Below are 18,895 nucleotides of genomic sequence, written 5' to 3'. Positions count from 1 at the left end.
TAATTTGGGGGAGTATAAATGCCAGAAAGCATACAAAATCTTGCGTAACTGTACATTTTGTCTTGAAGTGTAGAACTTATTCTTATTGTCTTAAAGTGTAGAACTTATTCTTTCTATGCTTTATACTTTTTTGGCAGGGCTGGCCTTGAACCCACAGCTTTACATGTACTAGGCAAGCATTCTACCAGTGAGCTTACTACCCAACCCCACTTCTCATAATTTAAAACTTCCCAATATCCCATCTTGTGGATTACTAATTTTACTGGTTATTAGCTTTATCTGTGTGCTACTTTCTAGACATTTCTGTTCAAACTTTCTCACGTGTATGCATGTTTGTTTCAACAGGAGAAAACTGGCAAAAATTTTGTTTATGTACTATGTATACTTCTCTCCAGAAATAATCTGTTTTTCCAGAAGTGATCTTATATTAATTCTATGGAATCATTGTATCCATTGCTCACCGCAGGTACACAGCTCTAGAATAACAAATAACAAATGAAATGAAAAATAAAGCCATGTTTTGGCAGCCGCAGATTAACTAAATAAAAGAAGTTGCAGGTTCACAGATAAACTAGCTAATTATCACCTGAAATATAAGTTAAAAATGAGACCTTTCGGGATTGAAAGTTAGTAGATGGGTGAGGAGTTAGCATCATGGCTTCTGTTTTACAGCCCAATTTTGCCTGATTACAAACCCAGAGAAAGTAAACGACCTCAGTCACAAGTTCATAGCCTCCACCGCCTCTGAAGGCTGTACCTGTTAGGATCTTGGAACAAAACCTGTATCTGGGTTGCCTAGCAACTTATGTCATCCACCTGGAAGGCGTGGTTACCTTGCCCCTTAAAGGGACCAGCCGGCCATGTGGTCTCTCTCTTGGTCCTTCCTCTCTATGGGGTACCCACTGTCTCTTCCCCCTCCTCTCCCTCCCCTCCCCTCTCTTCATATCCACCTAATAAACCTCTTTTCTATATAAGATCTGTCCTATGCCTAATCGTCTTTCTTTACTTAGCTTGTCCATAACCTTACAGTACCTCTCCTGGCTGTTCTCCCTTAGCCCAGCTCTGAGGGGAACGTGCCGCCTGATGTCCTTCCTGCTGCAAAACCACTGCAGATGCCACCCTGTGCACAGAGGGGAATGAAGTGCCTGCGGCCACCTCCCACCCTGTGCCCTGGTGGGTGTGTCTTCAGTCCAAGCGGCCTGGGGATGTGGCCAAGCTTGGGAGTGGGCCCAGGCCCCATGATGGACAACCAATCACCTCAGGGTGGGAAGTTTGTCACCTTGGGGTGGGCAACCCATCCCTCGTGTGGGCATCTGTCCTAAGGTGTGTACTCCACCATCTCTGGGTAAACACAAGGCCTCTTTGTCGACCTGTCCCATGGCCAGCAAGGCTACATCTCCAAGGGCCAAAGAAATTTGCTGAAGATTTGATGTGTCTGGGGACTCCAGACGTTTGAGTTCAAGGGTAGTGCCAACGAAGCACGTCTCGTTTTCGTTATTAAAGTGAGCAAAACATGAGGTGGCGTTTACAGCGAGCTCAAATACAAGCAAACACAAGCACAGGGAGGGAACGCACCTGGTGTTGTGTCTTATCGTCTCTGGCTGTGTGAAAAGAGCCGAGAATATTCCTCCCAGACATGCCAGGGCATTTGCTTCATGGGCTTGCTTCCCAGCGCATTCTCTCATCATAGTTTATGCAGTTCTTCCGAGAAGATCACCTCGCAGGAAGAACACCCTTCACTCTGCCCCATCCACAGTTCACGGCTTTCTTACGAAGGCTTTCCTAAGACCCCACCCCCTTCTGTTTCTCAGAATGTCAGGGAACAAAACACACGCACACACAGGTTGAATTCACTTTGGCATCCTATTTTGTATACGTGGAGCAATTCCTGCTAGGCAGGTAATTATTAATAATACTAAGAGGGAAGGACTCACAGAAGATGTGGTCCATGGGAACCATTGTGGCCAGTACACATGTTAGAGGTTTTATCTCATCCCTTGTACATGAAATCTGACCTTGTCTGTTATATGAAAAGTCTGAAACACTAAAGCAGCACATGCCGGGAAACTGTTTCCAGCCGATGTGGTCTTTTTTTGTGGTAAATAATCAGTCGATGCTTGGTTTTGGAGGCCTGCCCTTCTCACTTCATTCAGTCTCTCTCTCTTTTGATGTGATGGAGGCAACTGTAGCCATTTTGCTGAAGACACCTGACATTTTCCACCTCTCCCTCTGCATCTCTGCCACCAGTGGGTATGGGGAGGAGGGACTCTGGCAGCAACAACCATGGAGGTCATCACAGTCAGCTGGCAAAACTTGTGTGTGCCACAGGTGACGCCACTCAAGCAGGGTGGGCACGATAGAAACCCAAACCACAGACTCCTGAGAATTCCGTTGGCAAAGCTGTAAAAGTATGCTTATTACAGAGGAGTGCCCAGCCTGAGCACGGCAGAGGAGCTTTCCATGAGCCTTTCCGGAAGTATTTACAGTCAAGTTTACAATGATTAGGCACACAATTGGTTAATAAACATGTAGAGAATGAAAAGACACTTGCCGAATGGCTGGTATTTTCTCCTGTCCGATTGTAAAAGGCTGCTATCAGCACCCCAAGGTCCATTAAGTCCCCTTGGAAGAATTTATTAATATTAGATGTCCCTTGGAGGCAAAAATTTTCTTCTTGGAGCCCCGATTGTACCGGTTGGAGCCAAACATTGCTGAGTCCATATTATTTTATCTGGGCTAATCACTGACATTCTGCCAGAGTCCTGAGAGCCGAGGGACCACCAAACACGGGTTAATGATGACACCTGGGCTCTATTAGAATAGAGAATCTATTGGAGAAAGGCCATTACCCTGTGATAATTAAACATAACGTATGTAATGCTCTAAATAACCATGGTTGCTGTATCTTAAAGCCTGTCCCCTCTAGTCCCACTTTCTGTTTTTGTAAATAGCGCTTAATGGTGCAGTGTCTGTGTTTCACAATGGCTTATCCCATAGAGTTACATGGTATCTCGGTTGTATGTAACATGAAAGTGTTGAAAAAAACAAAAAAAGTTGGCCCTAATGAGCTAGGTAGGCAGGGCCATTATTGGTTTTGATTATCTACCCACAGAGGTAAAGCAAGCCTGTGTGATAGGACATGAACAGTTCTTCAGGTTGGGATGTTGCCATGTTATATTTGAGGAAGGATCTATAGAGATATACACACATTTTTGCTTGCCAAATTCCAGAGCTACAGTAATAGCCATTTGTCAAAGGTTCTGTCCCCTGGGTGTTAATCCCAGAGGGAACTGGTCTAGTAGTCAGTTTAGAACAACTGGGATGTTACAGAACTATGTTGGAATTTGGTTTGGATTTTGCCTGGTTTTGGGATAGGTGAAATTCTGCCTGCAGAAATCAAGCGGGATTGTGAATTAGAGTAGTGTGCCAGTAAGTGGCCTTTTTTGGACAGGTGTAAGTAAAGACAGAGGGGAAACTGAAGTATCTGCCTGTGTATTCACGTATGCCCAGGGTCTAGGCAATCCCAAATGAGAACGCACATGGATGATGAAGACTGTGACGGTCAGAATAAAACATTTGCTGAGCCTGGAAAAAAATATGGATAACTTAATCAGCTTGAAATGTAATAGCTGTTTCCAGCAGAGAGAGATTAAGGGCTGTAAAGGTGGGGTGGGTGACCTGGGAAAGGGTGACCATCTAGAGCCTTTATGACTATATATAATTTATTCTTGTGGGTTGAGCAGTAATTATAACACACACACACACAAAAAAAAAAACCAGTTTGATCAGGTCCCATGGACGGAGCTTTGCAATCTTTTGCTCCATCTGTAAAATAAATACTGGCAAATTTAGAAGGGAGTACATTTCAAAAGTATAAACAATTTTCCAGCGAGATAATGACAATCAAGTTTACCAAGATAATCTAAAGTGAAATTTGCCATTGAATTTTTTTTCCTTAAGGCAGCTTTTTCATTAGCATGTATTAACTTACAAAACAATCAGTTTCATGATGAAACCTTTGATAGATGTATGTAAAGACACGTTAGAGTAGGCTAGCCCCTTGACTTTTGCCAATATGCTGGGGAGGCATGCTAGTAGTTTAAAAATGTTCTATTAGGCTGTGCGTGGTGGCACACGCAGAGGCAGGCAGATCTCTGTGGGTTCGAGGCCAGCCTGGTCTACAAAGTGAGTCCAGGGAAGCCAGGACTACACAGAGAAACCCTGTCTCAAAAAAAAAAAAAAAAAAAAAAAAAGTTCTATTATGTCTCTTGTGTATAAGAATTTTCTCCACTTATTATGTCATGTGTAGCTCAGCACAGGGAAGGAAAATCATTGTTTATGGCTGTCTGTCTTATTCAAAATAGCATGCTGAGCAGTGTTGTAACTCAGCAACTCCTCTCCAGGGAGACTAAAGCCTTCCCTGTGAACTACCCGGAGCGGAACCACAGTTACCCTGACTCATGGACACTTATCCTAATAACTTAGAACATTAAACCATAACTACATGTGTTCTAGAGAGAAAAAGGAATGTTCTTATTCACAAGTAGTGTGGAGTTGACAAGGAGAAATACAAACATAAAAAAATTCATATGTGGAGAGATGGCATATCCAGTAATTACCAAAAAAAAAGTCTTTTTTTAAAAAACTATTCCTCAACTTTTAAGATGCTCCATATGATCTACATTTTAAAATGAAATACTCTATCAGACCATTTGTTTTGATCATCTTAAGTTATAAAGTCTGTTAGTAGATTTACATTTAAAACCTTCCGATTCGGAAAATTAGATTATGCTGATCGGTCGTCCGATGTCACCATTATTCCATTTCAAAGGCGTCTGAATCACCCCAGGCATTTCTGGAGCCATACACAGACCTGGCCTTATTTTTCAGCATTTGAATTTAAACCATAATAATAATAGTAAGTACCTGGAACACACACACACACATAATTTTTCACAATGAACTGATTGTGTAATGGAAGTGTAATGGAGCCGTTCTCCTGAGCTCAGAACTTTTCCCTCAAGGAAGAAAGCTCCCCTAGAAAGACCTGCATCAGGTGTGCAGTTTGCGAAGCAGCGTGACGCTTGACAGAACTGGGGGATGAGGGTCACGGTCAAGGCCGTGACTGGAACTTAAGGATGGACGGATCCAAAGGACAAATGCAGCGACCGCTTAGTAAGGGAGAAGGAGAAGCCACTGGAGAGTGAGGCTCTGCCTCAGGCGTCCTTTCACAGCGACACCAGTGTCTGAGACACGTCGGTGATGGCTGTCCAGGATCAATGCCCGCCGCCCACCAGAAAGGCTTTTCTTTCTTATTTACTGTGAGCCTAGTTCTCCATTGTTGCATCAGCTCTCTTCCCACTACTTCAGGGCCGCATCAAATATCCAGGCTTTAAAAGTGCTGATCGCTTTCCTGGCCCGGGGCGTTGAAGAGATTCCCTGCTCCGCCACCTTTGGAAAGCAATCCCTCTATCAGAGACTGAATGCGTTTCTCCACCTTGGTCCAATTCCTAGGCCAGTGTTTTAAGGCAACGGCTGACATGTAATGGCGCCAGGGTCCAATAAACCCACGGATTGATGGCTCCTTATCCACACCGAACATTAAGGTCTCTGTTTGCCAATTAAAGTATACCAAATCCGAGCGTTAGTGCTGCCAAAGCCACCAGCCCTGGGTGAGGCGTGGTGATAGAAATCCTATACGGCAATGGAACAGTTGTGCAATTCATCCTCCAGCCTGAAGGTGGAGCTCTTTGTCTATGGATGCCATGAGAACGCGTAATAAGAACCTTGTAATAAGAATCAATAACTCCAGGACCCGGACCTTCAACTCTTAAGGAACATAACCACTTCCTCCCAACTGGAGGCCCGTGGATCCTGCTGGAAGAGGGCCAGATATTCCAGTTCGTAAAATTTGGACATTTTGATCGGGAGTTTAAAAAAAAGTTATTTCACTTTTAAATCACAGATGCATTTGTTAGGAGTAGCTGCAAGATTGCCCCAGTTTTAATTCTATTTCCCTGAATTGTTAGCCAGGGTCCCGAGAAGGGGCCTGTCTCTGACTTTTTCAAATCAGTTAGAGGTTCGCTTTGTCCGTCAAATTTAGAACTACATCGATGGGCCTGATATCTTCCTTTTTTCATATCAGAACATAATTCTTATGCCTCTTTCACATTATTTTTTCCCTCTCCTTCTCTATTCAGTTCCTTTTCATGTTACCCATTCTGCCACAATTAAAACATTTTACTTGTTTTCCTTCTTGATTAAGGGTCGCGGCTAGTTGGGGAGCCCACATCTGCGCGTCCCGGCGTCATCTTCTGAAGACCCCCCTGCAACTCGCAGAGGACATTCAATCTATGACATCCTTAACTGGTGCCATCAAAACCCAGAATGTTTGGAAGCATCATACCCCTGGGATCATCTTGGGGCACCGCTTTCCTTGCGCTACCCTGTAGGGTAGCCACAAGGTCCACAATAAAGTCTGACTTACCCTGTGTAATCTTGCTAATGAGGAAAGAGGGCCTTCCAGGGTACAGTAATTCCCCCCCCCCCAAGCCTTACTGCAACAAGCCAGACTTGATTTACATCTAAGTCTTCAGACCAGAGCTGCCTCTCCATTTCTCTCCGGTCTCTTGTGAGCTGCTTTTTATCTCTCTAGCAAATGTAGACCCCTGCCCCTCCTTCCCATTTCAGGCGGCTTTTCTTCGGGTGGAATTTTAAAGGACTCCTCAGACGAACTTTCATCTGATTTCAGCTCAAGTTCCTCTGTTTTCTGTTTCAAAGATCTTGTGTGTCTTCTCTCAGTTTTGCGTTTATTCCCAGGCTCCCCAGGCTCAAGCAGCCGAGGACTGAGTGACTGCAGGGCTGAGGAGATCACATGATGAAGGGACCGAATCTACAGGGGATGCTTGTGGTGAGCTTGTCAAAAAGCCCAGACCACTTTTTTCCAGCCTTTTCCCCCTTAATGTTCCTAGCCAGTAACAGTGTCCTTTAATGAACCTATGCCAAACTGGAAAGTCCTCTGGGGAGGGTCATACTCCAAATGTTTTAACTAAAGCTCTTAGTTTATGACAGTCTTCAAGCTTAATGTCCACACTTGCACTTTGATTTTGCCCCACTTTTGTTTCCCTGGTGGTCTTGGTACTGTCCCGCATGCATGATACCCTGGGTATCTTACTGTAGGGGCCATCTTGGGATATTCACACTGCTCTTTGAGCCCCGTCTTGGGCGCCATTTGTCCACTAACCAGCAGTCAACAAGTCTGGAATGACTGAAGAAATTTTGCCAAAGACCTAATAGGTGGAAATAACCTGGGGACTTCAGACATTTGAGCTCAAGAGCAGTGCCAACAAAGCACATCTCATTTTTATTTTTCCATTAAAGCAAGCAAAACATGAGGTGATGTTTACAGCTAGTTCAAGCAAATACAAGCACAAAGGGAACACACCTGGTGTTATGTCTTATCATCTTTGGTCATGTGAAGAGGGCCAAGAACATTTCTCCCAGGCCTTTGCCTTCCCTAAAGAGATAATGTGGACATTCCAGGCGGTCCTTTCATGTCCTTGCTTTCAAATGCATTCACTCATCACAGTTTATGCAGTTCTTTCTGGAAGAATTGTGGGAAGAACACTCTTCACTCCTCCCCATCACGGTATGTTCACAGCTGTCTTACGCTGACCCCCACACCTGTTGAGGTTAGCGCCTGAATGGACACTTCCTTAGTTAGGATGCTTACTGCTATGATATAACACCATGACCAACAGAAATGTGGTCATGAAACAACTCATTTCAGCTTATGCTCAGGTCAGGCCACCCTCCGTCACTAAAGGAAGACAGAGCGGGAACTTGTGGCAGGACCTAGAGTCACGAACCGAGGCAGATGCCACGGAGGAACACTGCTCACTGGCTTGTTCCTCATGGCTTGCTCACTCTGCCACCTGTCCAGGGGTGTCATGTCCCCTTCCCATAGGATTAGCCCTTCCGCATCAATCAGTAATCAAGATGATACCCCACAGACTTGCCTATAGGCCTGTCTTACAGAGACATGTTCTCAGTTAGGATTCCCTCTTCCCAGGTATGTCTTTTTCTGTGTCAGGTTGACAAACACACACACAATTGGTCTCTTGTTATCCCCACACAGAAACATATCACTTACTAAGCCATAACCCTTCCTTTCTTGTTCATCCACAAGATCTCATATGAATACCGACACCACAATACAAAAACATTCCAACTTCTAAATGTCCCATCATCCTTAAACATCAAAATTCTTTTAAAGTTCAGTCTCTTTTCAAATAGTCAAAGTATCTTCCAAAGTTCAAAATCTCTTTAAAATTCCAAAGTCTCTTAAAATAGCCAAGGTCTTATAACTGTGGGCTTCTGTAAAAGAAAATAATGAGTCGAATTCTTCCTTATTCCAAGAGGAAAAGGACCAAGGCACGGTCAATCAAATCAAAGAAAACCAGGCCTTGGCGGTATAAAAAGGTTCAGTGTTTGACATCTAAAACTCACCCAGATCCTCTGGGCATCCAGGCGCCTGGGCTGCAGCTCCATCCTCCACAGGCACAGAGCTAAAAAAGTTTTATTTTTTTTCTTATTAATTTATTATTTATTTATTTTCACTGTGTGTGTATGTGCACAGCCATCTGTAAAGGTCAAAGGACACCTTTACGGAGTCGGTTCTCCTCTTCCTTTTCCATGGATTCCAAGGACCAAACTCAGGTCATCAGGCTTGGGTGTCAAGGCCCTTTAGTCCCTCGACCATCTTCCCAGTTCCTGAAAACTTTATTTTGATTTATGTTTTGTTACTGAAGTTCCAGAACCATGGCCAGAGAGTGTAGTGGGACTTTTGGAACCCACCGGCAGTACAGATGATGACGCAGAGGCTTTTTAATATTTTAAAGCTTGGGCGTTTTAGCTGGGCAGATTTCTGGCCAGCTTTCTGGCTGAGGCCGGCTACACCTGGCACTGCCTCCCGCCACATGGCTAGCCCCACCTCTCTGCTCCTGTTCAGGTTCCTCTAGTCACCTCAGTGCCCCCCTCCAATGAATCTCCCGCCTTTGCTTTTTCCTTTCCAGAGTCCCCGTCTCTCCAGGAAGTTCTGCCCGAATACTGGCGGTCAAATCTTTATTACATCACATCCAATATGCAAGTGAGGAACCACGAATGTTCCCAAAATATAAGAGGAGTGATGGGCCACAGAACTAACAAATGCCTAGCTGGGGTATGGTGCTGCTCACCTGTAAGCCCAGCACTCTGAGAGGCAGAAGTGTTGGCGGACTTTTTAAAAACTCTTTTATTTACATTTCTTTTACCTTTTTCTCCCCACTCCACACATACCTACTTCCAACACCCCAACACCAGGTAGGAGAGAGAAAGGGTGAGAAAGGGCGCGCAATTCTCTTACCTGCTTCCTGCTGGTTAGGGTCGTCAGGTTCCTTAGAGTCAATCCAGTCCTCATTTCAGAAGATCTCCAACTTCTTGTCTCATAGCAGCAACCAGGAGCAGCAAGAGAGAAGCAAGAGCAGCCTCGTCCTTTCTCAGAGTTCTTACACTCTGGGCTCTGGCATTTATTCTCTCTTCAGAGTCTTCAGATTTAAACTATCTGCAGCTGGCAAAGAGTTCCTCTCAGAGCCTGCAGGAGGCAATAGTCTGCTGCTGTGGACCATCTGAATCAGTCCCACATCCCACACCTGGGACCACAACAAAAACATGTTTATATTCACAAAACGGAGGCAGGTGGAGCTCTGTGAGTTTGAGGCCGGCCTGGTCTACTGTTGTCTCTCCTCTAAATTGTCTCTAACCTTTTGCGAAGTCTCTTTGATAGCTTCCAGTTTGTTACCATAAATGCAACTAGCCTCTCCCAGCGTCACACAAAATCCTGGGATGTGAGAACCAAGCCTAAGCTTCACTGGTTTAGGGGCACCACTTCTGCCGGATAATGCCGCATCATGGACAGTATCAACAGAAAACCGAAGCTGTCTAATGTCGGCCTCTATTTGATGACTCATCCATTGCAGGCCCATTTCTCCTCAAATTAGGGCGGTAGCACTCAAGGCAGCGGTCCCCGCCTTCCTCAACCCTACCATTATTAAGAGGAGAGGGGAAGTGCTCTGTACTGCCAGTGGGGCACCCCAGAGGTGGGCTCCCTCTGGTCCTGAATAAGCAGAGGATGTAGAACCACGCTTGAAACCGGATCATTACACAGGCGTTCTGAGGCCATACAGTGGGTTGGACTGGCGGTACAGGCAAACCAAGTTCCTGTGGGAGTGAAATAAACTTCGGAGTAACTGTGAGACCAGGACCCCAAGAGGCACAAGATGGGAACTAGCAAGGGGGTGATTTGCAGTGACGAGACATTAGTGTGACCTGCTTACACTCTGCAGTCCCTCCATTGAGCCCTGCATTAGCTCTTAGCGCGGCTGTGGCTCCCCTGTTAACACCTGCTCTTGCCTTTAAGCATATCAGAAGCCATTTTGCCTCCAAGTCTCCATTTTGATCATAAGGTGGAATTAAGTTCACATTCTCAAAGCCTGCATGCCTGAGACCAGGATGCAATTCAGTAAGTTCAATACGTGCCGCCTAGAATAAAACAATAGAGCCGGGTGCGGTGGGGAACTCCTGTAGTCCCAGCACTCTGGGAGGCAGAGGCAGGCAGATCTCTGTGAGTTCAAGGTCATCCTGGTCTAAAAAGTGAGTCCAGGACAGGCAAGGCTCCACAGAGAACCCTGTCTCAAACAAAACAAAAAGAATGAAACAATAGATGATAAATGCATGTTCTGCTTGAGTTAAAGATAAATGTATGTTCTGTTAGAGGTAAGACCTCAACATCCTGCCATGTTCTTTACTCCCAGAAAACTGGAAGACCCTGGCCCAAGAGCTCTTCTCTCCTAAATCCCAGCCAAGCAGCTTAAACTGCTTTGTCTATCTACCTAGATACAATACAATACAATACAATACAATACAATACAATACAATACAATACAATACAATACACTTGAAACAAAAAAACAAAATCGATTGTGTTTAGCTAGTCAAAATGATGTAACGCTGCCCCACCCCTGCTTCCTACACCTGGTTACCTGGTTAAGGTTTTATGAAAAATATATATATATATAAAACCTGCCTTAGAAACAGCCCAGCGGGAGCTGGAGAGATGGCTCAGAGGTTAAGAGCACTGGCTTCCGATGGAGCCGAGTTCAATTCCCAGCAAAAATATGGTGGTTCACAACCCAAGATATCCAACCCAGGATACCTGACCCCCTTTTCTGGTCTCTGCAGGCACCAGGCACATATGTGGTGCATAGACATACATTCAGGCAAATGCTCATACACACAAAGTAAAAATAAACAAAATCTCAAAAACATGTTTTTTTAAAGGCTCTGTGGTTACCTAACTCACCTCTGCCGCTGTCTGTCCAGGCCCACTCCTGTGGCTGTGTCTGAGATCTCTCTCACCTGCTCAGGCTGGGCAGTTGCTTTGAGTAGGTGGTAATCTCAGCTGTGTTTTATCACAGGCCACTTCTCAGCACGGACACACCCTGTGTCCATATGTGCCAGAAAGCAGAGGCACCCTGATGGCAAGCTGTCCAAAAAGGAGTGAATATAATAGGTGGACACAGTGCCGTCAAGATAGTTCCTCTAAAGTCTGAGGGGGGAGGCGCGTAGGAGGAAATTCTGCTTATGCAGTGTTTGACTCTTAGTGGAAGAACTGTAAGAACGAGCACCAGTTAAAAGGCCGGTGGGGGTCAGGGCTGGAGAGATGGCTCAGAGGTTAAAGGCCCTGGCTGCTCTTCCTGGAGGTCCTGAGTTGAGTATTTAATGTCAGTTTTAAAATTCACCCAAATTTTATTTTAACAAATAAAGAGGACTGAGGATACAGCTCAGTGGGTGGAGAGCTTGGCTTAAATGCCAGGATTACCGAAACCCAACAAAAACAGCTAAAGTTCCCAACAAAAGCCTCCTCGGATGCCAACATGGGAACGATGAACAGTGAGGGGCACTGGTCTCAAGAGAACCGTAAACTCTACTCCCAGCGGTCCAGGATGATCAGGGCTGAATGTTTACGGCTGCTCCTGCTTCTGTAAACAGGCCCGTGTTGCACAAGAGGACCTTGAGCTGCAGGAGACCAGATTGTAACTCTGTAGTCTTCGCCTCACTGAGGTGGCTGGGCGCTGCATTGGAGAATCCCCAGTCTCTGGTCTCCACTGTAGACCTGGCGCCAGTATCTGAAGAAAAGCCTCTCCTTTGTTAAAATTTATTAATAGACCGGTGAATCTCTAAACCACCCGTAACATTGCATATGATCCTGTGTATAAACCCCTCATTTAGTTCCTAGTTCCTAATCTGCTGCAAAAAAAAAAAAAAAAAAAAAAGAAAAAAGAAAAAGAAACTGGTTTTCCTGAGACAGGGCTGAGACCCGGGTCCAGGCTGTGTTTCGAGGGGCCCTCCCTGCCCACCAGTTTGTGCATGCGCATTTGGGTGTTGATTGTCATTTCCCTGAGAATGTGGGGAAGCTGCAGTGTCTTTGGCCTTCTCTTTGTCGTTTGTTTCTTGGTTTGCTGCATGCACTGGATTTTCACATTAAGATCACGTTACCTGTCGTCTCAGCAGACAGAGACAGGAGCATGTCTGCCTGGGTCTCACTGGTCAGTCTATCCAATCAGTGAGTCCCAGGTTCAGCATGAGACCCTGTCTCAGAGAACTAAAGTAGAGAAGCAATTGAGGAAGACACCTGATGCCAGCCTGTAGCCTACAAACACACACACACACATGCACACACATGCAGACACAGATATATTGCAGGATATTTGAATCCCATTGTGAACCCCGAGATTATGAACTGTAAATCCCTGTTTCTTGTTTGGTATGGTTGAGCCCTAACACACACTTTTAATCCAAAAACGTAGGAGCTTTTAGCTCTCCAGCAAGCCTTGGGTTTTTTTTTTTTTGTTTTGTTTTGTTTTTTTTTTTTTTTTTTTTTTTTTTTTTTTTTTTTACCTTTTCCTCCTGGGCTGTCAGTTGAGCTAGTGAGCCTTTTGGGCTTTTTCCATTGGGACATGACTGGGGGACCATTCAGGGCAGGGAAGAATCGTCACACGATTCAGAAGGGCATCAATTAAAAACTTTTAAAATTGTTTGTTCCTGGGATTTACAAAGTTTACCACAGGTAACTTGAAATGATAGACTAGAAATGGCAGATGAGGAGAGAATGACCATAACGTGAAAAATGCCGATACAGATGGTACAGAATTATACTATTTGTGTAAAAAAAAAAAAAAGTGGGGGGGGGATGAGGACTAAGCATACGTGTGCGCTTGCTTCTATAGTAACTGAAAAAGCTAATATTTTTGTCTTGTTATTGTACGGAACAGGATTTATGTAGTCCAGGCTGGCCTCAAAGTATTAATTCTCCTGTGTCAGCTGGCTGAGACTACAGACATGAGCCAACATACCTGATTATTGTAAACCATTTTAAATTGTTGTAACTAATTTTATTATTTATTTACTTATTAAAAGAGAGTGTGTGTTTACACATGTCACGTCGAGAATGTGGATAGCAAAGGCCAATTTGCAGGCGTCGAGTTTCTCCTTCCACATGGCACCTGGCGCAGCCAGCTTGGGTCATCAGACATGGTAGCAGCACGGTTGCTCAGGGAGCCGTCTCACGAACACTTAACTTGGTTAATAACATCGCCTGTGCCTCGGGACAGGGACTTGGTTGCTGGGACAGAATAGGAGGGAAATTCTTTTCCATGGATCAATCCTGAGGGACTGGTCCCAGGACCCGGAAGATACCAAAGTCCCCGGGGTCATGGGGACTGGTGTTTGCATGGAGCCTACAAAATCCTCCCGTGCTCCGTGCGTCAACCCTGGCATACTCACAGCACCTCCACGCTGTGGTGAACAGCCGGATGGGACTTTGGATCACCGTGCAAACACGCATGCACACCCCGACCCCGGCTGTGTCTGTGAGGTGTTTCTAAAAAGGTTTGGGGGCGGGGCGACGATGGCTCCTGAGTGTGGGTGGCAGCATCCTTCGAGCTGGGGTCCCCCACGGAATTAAAGGAGAAAGAGAGCTGAGCAGCAGCCTCACGCCACTCTGCTTTCTGACCCTGGGCACCGTGCAAGCGCCGCCTCACCCTCCCACCACCTCCACTTCCCACCCTGAAAGACTCACCCTCGGACTGGAGCCAAAGTCAGTCCTTCCTTCCTGAAGTTGCTTTGGCCACCTATTTTTGTCACCGCAAGGAGAGAAAGTAACAAACGTGTCCCTACAGTGAAAATTCCATTAAGCAGACACCGAGCTGTATGGTTTAAATGATGGCGAGAAAGACCGCACATGCTCAGTACAGAGCAACTTTTTTGTTTGTTTTGTTTTTCGAGACAGGGTTTCTCTGTGTAGCCTTGGCTGGCCTCGAACTCACAGAGATGCGCCTGCCTCTGCCTCCACAGTGGGATTAAAGGTGTGCCATGTGGGACACTTTCAATTCGAGGCTGGCTGCACCCACAAATGCATGAATTCAATAGAGAGAGAGAGAGAGAGCATGCTTCGACATCTTTGGAATTCTGAGCCACAGCAATGCACTTGCCCAGTTTACAGAGATATTACATTTTAAATAAAAACTGAAAATCAAATAAGCAAGAGCACACACTCGCAAGGCGGCAGGCCCCTGTGAGGTGGTCTGTATCTGCGTGAGCCAGAGGGAAAGGCTCATGAAGAAGCCACGTGTGCTCCAGAAGGCAGCCCGGGCAGGCAGCCTGTGTGCCCTCTCCTTGGCCTGAGTGCTTCCTCCTTCGTTGAAGAATTCTGTTTGTATTTGGGGTTGCTATGGAACCAGACTCAAAAATACAATTTCAAGTATCTTTGCTGTGATAAGTGGTCCTGACCTCAGCCGTGGCCTCCCCGGATGGAGATGTTTCGTGTTTCTCTGACAGGCTTCAGGCTGGTGGGAAGGGTGCCCACTTGGCTCCCTCCCCCCTTTTCCTCCTCACAAGAACACAGACTCAGACCTTGGCCGTCACCTTGTCACACTGAGGTGGGGCCAAGTAAAAGGGTGATGAGGCAGAAAAGCAGAAGGATTCTGGGTCCTAGCTGCTGCCGAACTGCCTGTCCTCCCCCCTCCGGGGGGGGGCGGGGGCGAAGGGCACTGTGCCGAAGGCTCATCACTCACAAACGTGAACAAACGCCTCACCAATGAGAGGACCTGGCTTCCATACCAGCAGCACAAGAGAACGTTCATAGCAAGATAACTGCCCGGTAGCCAGGCTCAACACTCCCGCCGTCCCAGCGCTTGGGAGGCTGAGGCAAAGGGTCACTCGTTGGAGGCTAGCCTGGACTACACAGCGACTCTGTCTCAAAAAAAAAGAACAATAAAAACCAAGTAAGCTCTTTTTAAGCCCATTTATGCATGCCATAAATATATGCTCATGATTTGACAAGTCACGCTAATTTTTAAATCTTTAATTCATACAGAAATTAATTTTCAGAATTAAAAAAGGGGAACTGGAGAGAGAGAGCTCAGCAGTGAAGAGCACCTGCTGCTCTTGTGGTTCAGGAATAGCTGCTCACTGACCGCTCCTGGCCACTCAGATCCCAGACTCACGTAGATGGAAGTTTATTGAACGCCGAACAAAGACTGACCAGTCAGAGACACAGAGTGGACTCAGGAGCCAAACTGTGACAACTGTCTGTTTCTAAGACAGGCTTTTTAGAAAACCTTAGCCAGGTGACCAAGTGTAAGAAGCCAGGGGAGAACAGCATTACATCTTTTTAACCAGCTTAAACAAACCATTTCCATATACATTGTATCTAGGTAGCTAGACAAAGAAATTTTAAACTGACCAGCTAGGATATAGGCTTGGGGACTTTTCAGTTCTCCACACTTCCAGGAAAAAGAAACATAGTAGGGTATTGTGGTTTTCTTTAAATAGAATATATATCATTAATTCAACAAGAACATTCAACAACATTCAACATTCAAATTAATTTGAATGTTGAATAAGTCAAAATGGAGACTTGAAAACAAAATGGCTGCAGTTATGCTAGGCAGTAAGGCCTGGGCATGTCTGGACTTGTATCAACGTAGTGTGCCTCAACACTCTCACAGAGAACAGGAAGTGAGTTTCCAGCACCCACATCAGGTGTCTTACAATCGCCTATAACTCCAGCTCCAGCACCTTCCGGCTTCTGTAGGCATGCGCACATGTGCACGTGTGTGTGTGTGTGTATTCACATATGCCCATATACCACAAACATTAAAAAATTAAAAATTCACCATAAAATGTAACAGTCCAGAACCTCTGCAGGGCAGGAGTAAAGAGTTGTGAAATCATACATTTGATACATGGTTAATGTCCACAAAATGTAAATAACTATTATAACTAACTCAACAATAACCAAAAAATGACCCAGCTATGAAAGTAGGTAAAAGATTTGTAGACATATCTAAAAATACAAAACAAACAACAACAACAAAAAAAAAACAATCCTACAAATGGCCAAGAAAAGATGCTTAATGTCACTATCTCTCAGGAAATGCAAATCCAAACCAAAGTAAAGATTCCATCCCAAATCTATTAGGATAACTACCATCAGCAACAAAAATGCCAGCAGGATGGCTCAGCAGGTGACAGCCTTGTTCCTAAGTTTGACAATCTGAGTTTGACCCCCCAGAAAAGTGGTGGTGCTGCCTGTAGTCCCAGCACTCAAGAGGCTGAGACAGGAGATCAAGAGGTCTAGGCCAGTTTAAGCCAGTTCTAAGCCAGGGCAATGTAACTCTGCCTTTTGTCTCAAAAGAGAAAAAAAAAAATGAAAGAAAGGAAGGGGGTGGGAAAATGTGGGGTGCAGGGTGAGGACAAGTATCAGCCAGACAGTTGTTGCCGAAAATGCAGAGCTGTGTGGCCTGGCCTGAAAAAAATTCAATATATGACTTACATACGATCCGAAGATTCTGTTTCTGGTGGCTGTGTGGGAAAGAACTAAAGGCAAGGCTTCAAAGAGATGTGCACACGCTCATGATGGCAGCTCCGTCACCGTCTTGAGTAACACCACCTCTGACGATCAAGGAAATGCCAGTCTATTCAGGAAGAAAAACTGAGCAAGATGGCCTGCAACTCAGGAGGCAGAGGCAGGAGGATCACCTGAGACCACACGTTCAAGACCAGCATGGGCCATACACGTCTCAAAAAAAAAAAAAATCTTCACGCACGCTATAACATGGGTGAATCCTGAGGACATTATGCTGAGTGAGTGAATCCAGTCACAAAACAGACCAGAAATGGAAAACAGAATGCCAGGCGCTGGTGATCATGGAGGGAGTGGGACAGAGTTTTCATTTTGCAAGATGAAAGCATTCTGGAGATCCGCCCGTCCCTCGGCAGCCAGAACATAGGTGATGCTACTGGATTTACATAAGGCCGAGATGGTGATTTTATGTTCTATGAGAGGTTTTTTCCGGCTGGAGAGATGGCTCAGCCTTTAAAGGCTAGGCTCACTACCAAAACTACAGGAGGGTTTTTCGCTACAGTTTTAAAGAGCTAAGCACAGCAGCGCCTGCCACTTTCACTCTACTGCCTCCCCCGGTCTCGGCTTGCCCCACCTGTGAGAGCTGGAAGGCTGTGAGGCTCATGTGCCTGCCTTTCTTATGACTTATTTTTAATTGATGTATAGGAGAGTTACATCTATGCACATGTCCGGTACCCTCAGAAGACAGAGAGGAGGTGTCAGGAGCCCCTGGATCCGGAGTCACTGATGGTTGTAAACTACCCTGTGGGTGCTGGGAATGGAATCCACACCTTGGTAAGGACAGCGTTGCTCTCAACTGCCGAGCCAGCTCCGGCGCTGATCTGCTAGGGTGTTGTTTGGGTTTTGTTTTGTTTTGTATTGAGACAGTTTCTCTGTGTAGTCCTGGCTGATTTGGAACTCAAAATGTAGACCAGGCTGGCCTTGGACTCACAGAGATCCACCTGTCTCTGCCTCCCCGGTGCTGGGATCACAGGCATTCGCCACCATGCCCGGCCAGTTTTAAAAAGCAGTTTGCTTGTTGTTTGCTTTGGCAGCGCTGGAGTTTGAAGACAGGGTTCCGGTGTGCCAGGCAAGTGCTGTGCCACTCAAACTATATCTGAAGAAAAGTAGCCTAAGCTTTGGACTCATCTTCCCTTGGAGTGGCAATGGAGAGCAAACAGTAACCAGTCCAGAGCGAGACTGACTCAAGGTACCAAGTGCCGAGGGGTGAAGCTCAGGCTCAAAGCTTGTCCTTCGACGCCATTCCCACACACAAGTCTCCTGAACCCATCACTGACACAGGAAAAAATGAAAAGATTAACCAGTTCCATGGTGGAACAGGATACAGGGGCACCGGGAGAGGGAAAGGATCGCACGAGGGAAATTTTCAGCCCAGATCCAGGTGACGGAAGGCGGCCAGAGCGTCAGCCAGAAAGAGAGAGCAGCAAGTACAAAGGCCCGGAAGCAGAACGTTGTGTCTGAGCTGGCAGAAACTGGGAGGCAGCAAGAGTGATTTGGGGAACAAGTGGGAGGCAGATGGTGAAAGCATTGCCTGCAGCCCCCATGTACATGACTCAGATAAAAAGCCATCTATTAGCCGCCACGAAGAAGTTGGGGTAGGGGCCACACCCTGAGATCCTGGATGGGAGGGGGGGTGGGGAGGGTAAGGTGGGGTGAAGTCCAAAGAGGCCAGTATGACAAGAAAAGTAATTATAACAACCAACTCCTCTGTCCTGCAGAGAAGCTGGGCCAGTCACGGAGAGCCTCAAAAAGCTCCCCGTTTGCCTTAACATCCACTGTTTCCACGAGTTAAAAGACTGACTCCTTCACCCTGTGCAGCTGGTGGGCAAAAGCCCAGAGATGGGGCAGAAGGAAAGCTGGAACAGAACAACA

Source organism: Meriones unguiculatus, chromosome 14 (genome assembly GCF_030254825.1).
Source record: "Meriones unguiculatus strain TT.TT164.6M chromosome 14, Bangor_MerUng_6.1, whole genome shotgun sequence".
Classification (NCBI taxonomy): Eukaryota; Metazoa; Chordata; class Mammalia; order Rodentia; family Muridae; genus Meriones; species Meriones unguiculatus.
This window is presented reverse-complemented; position numbering follows the sequence as displayed.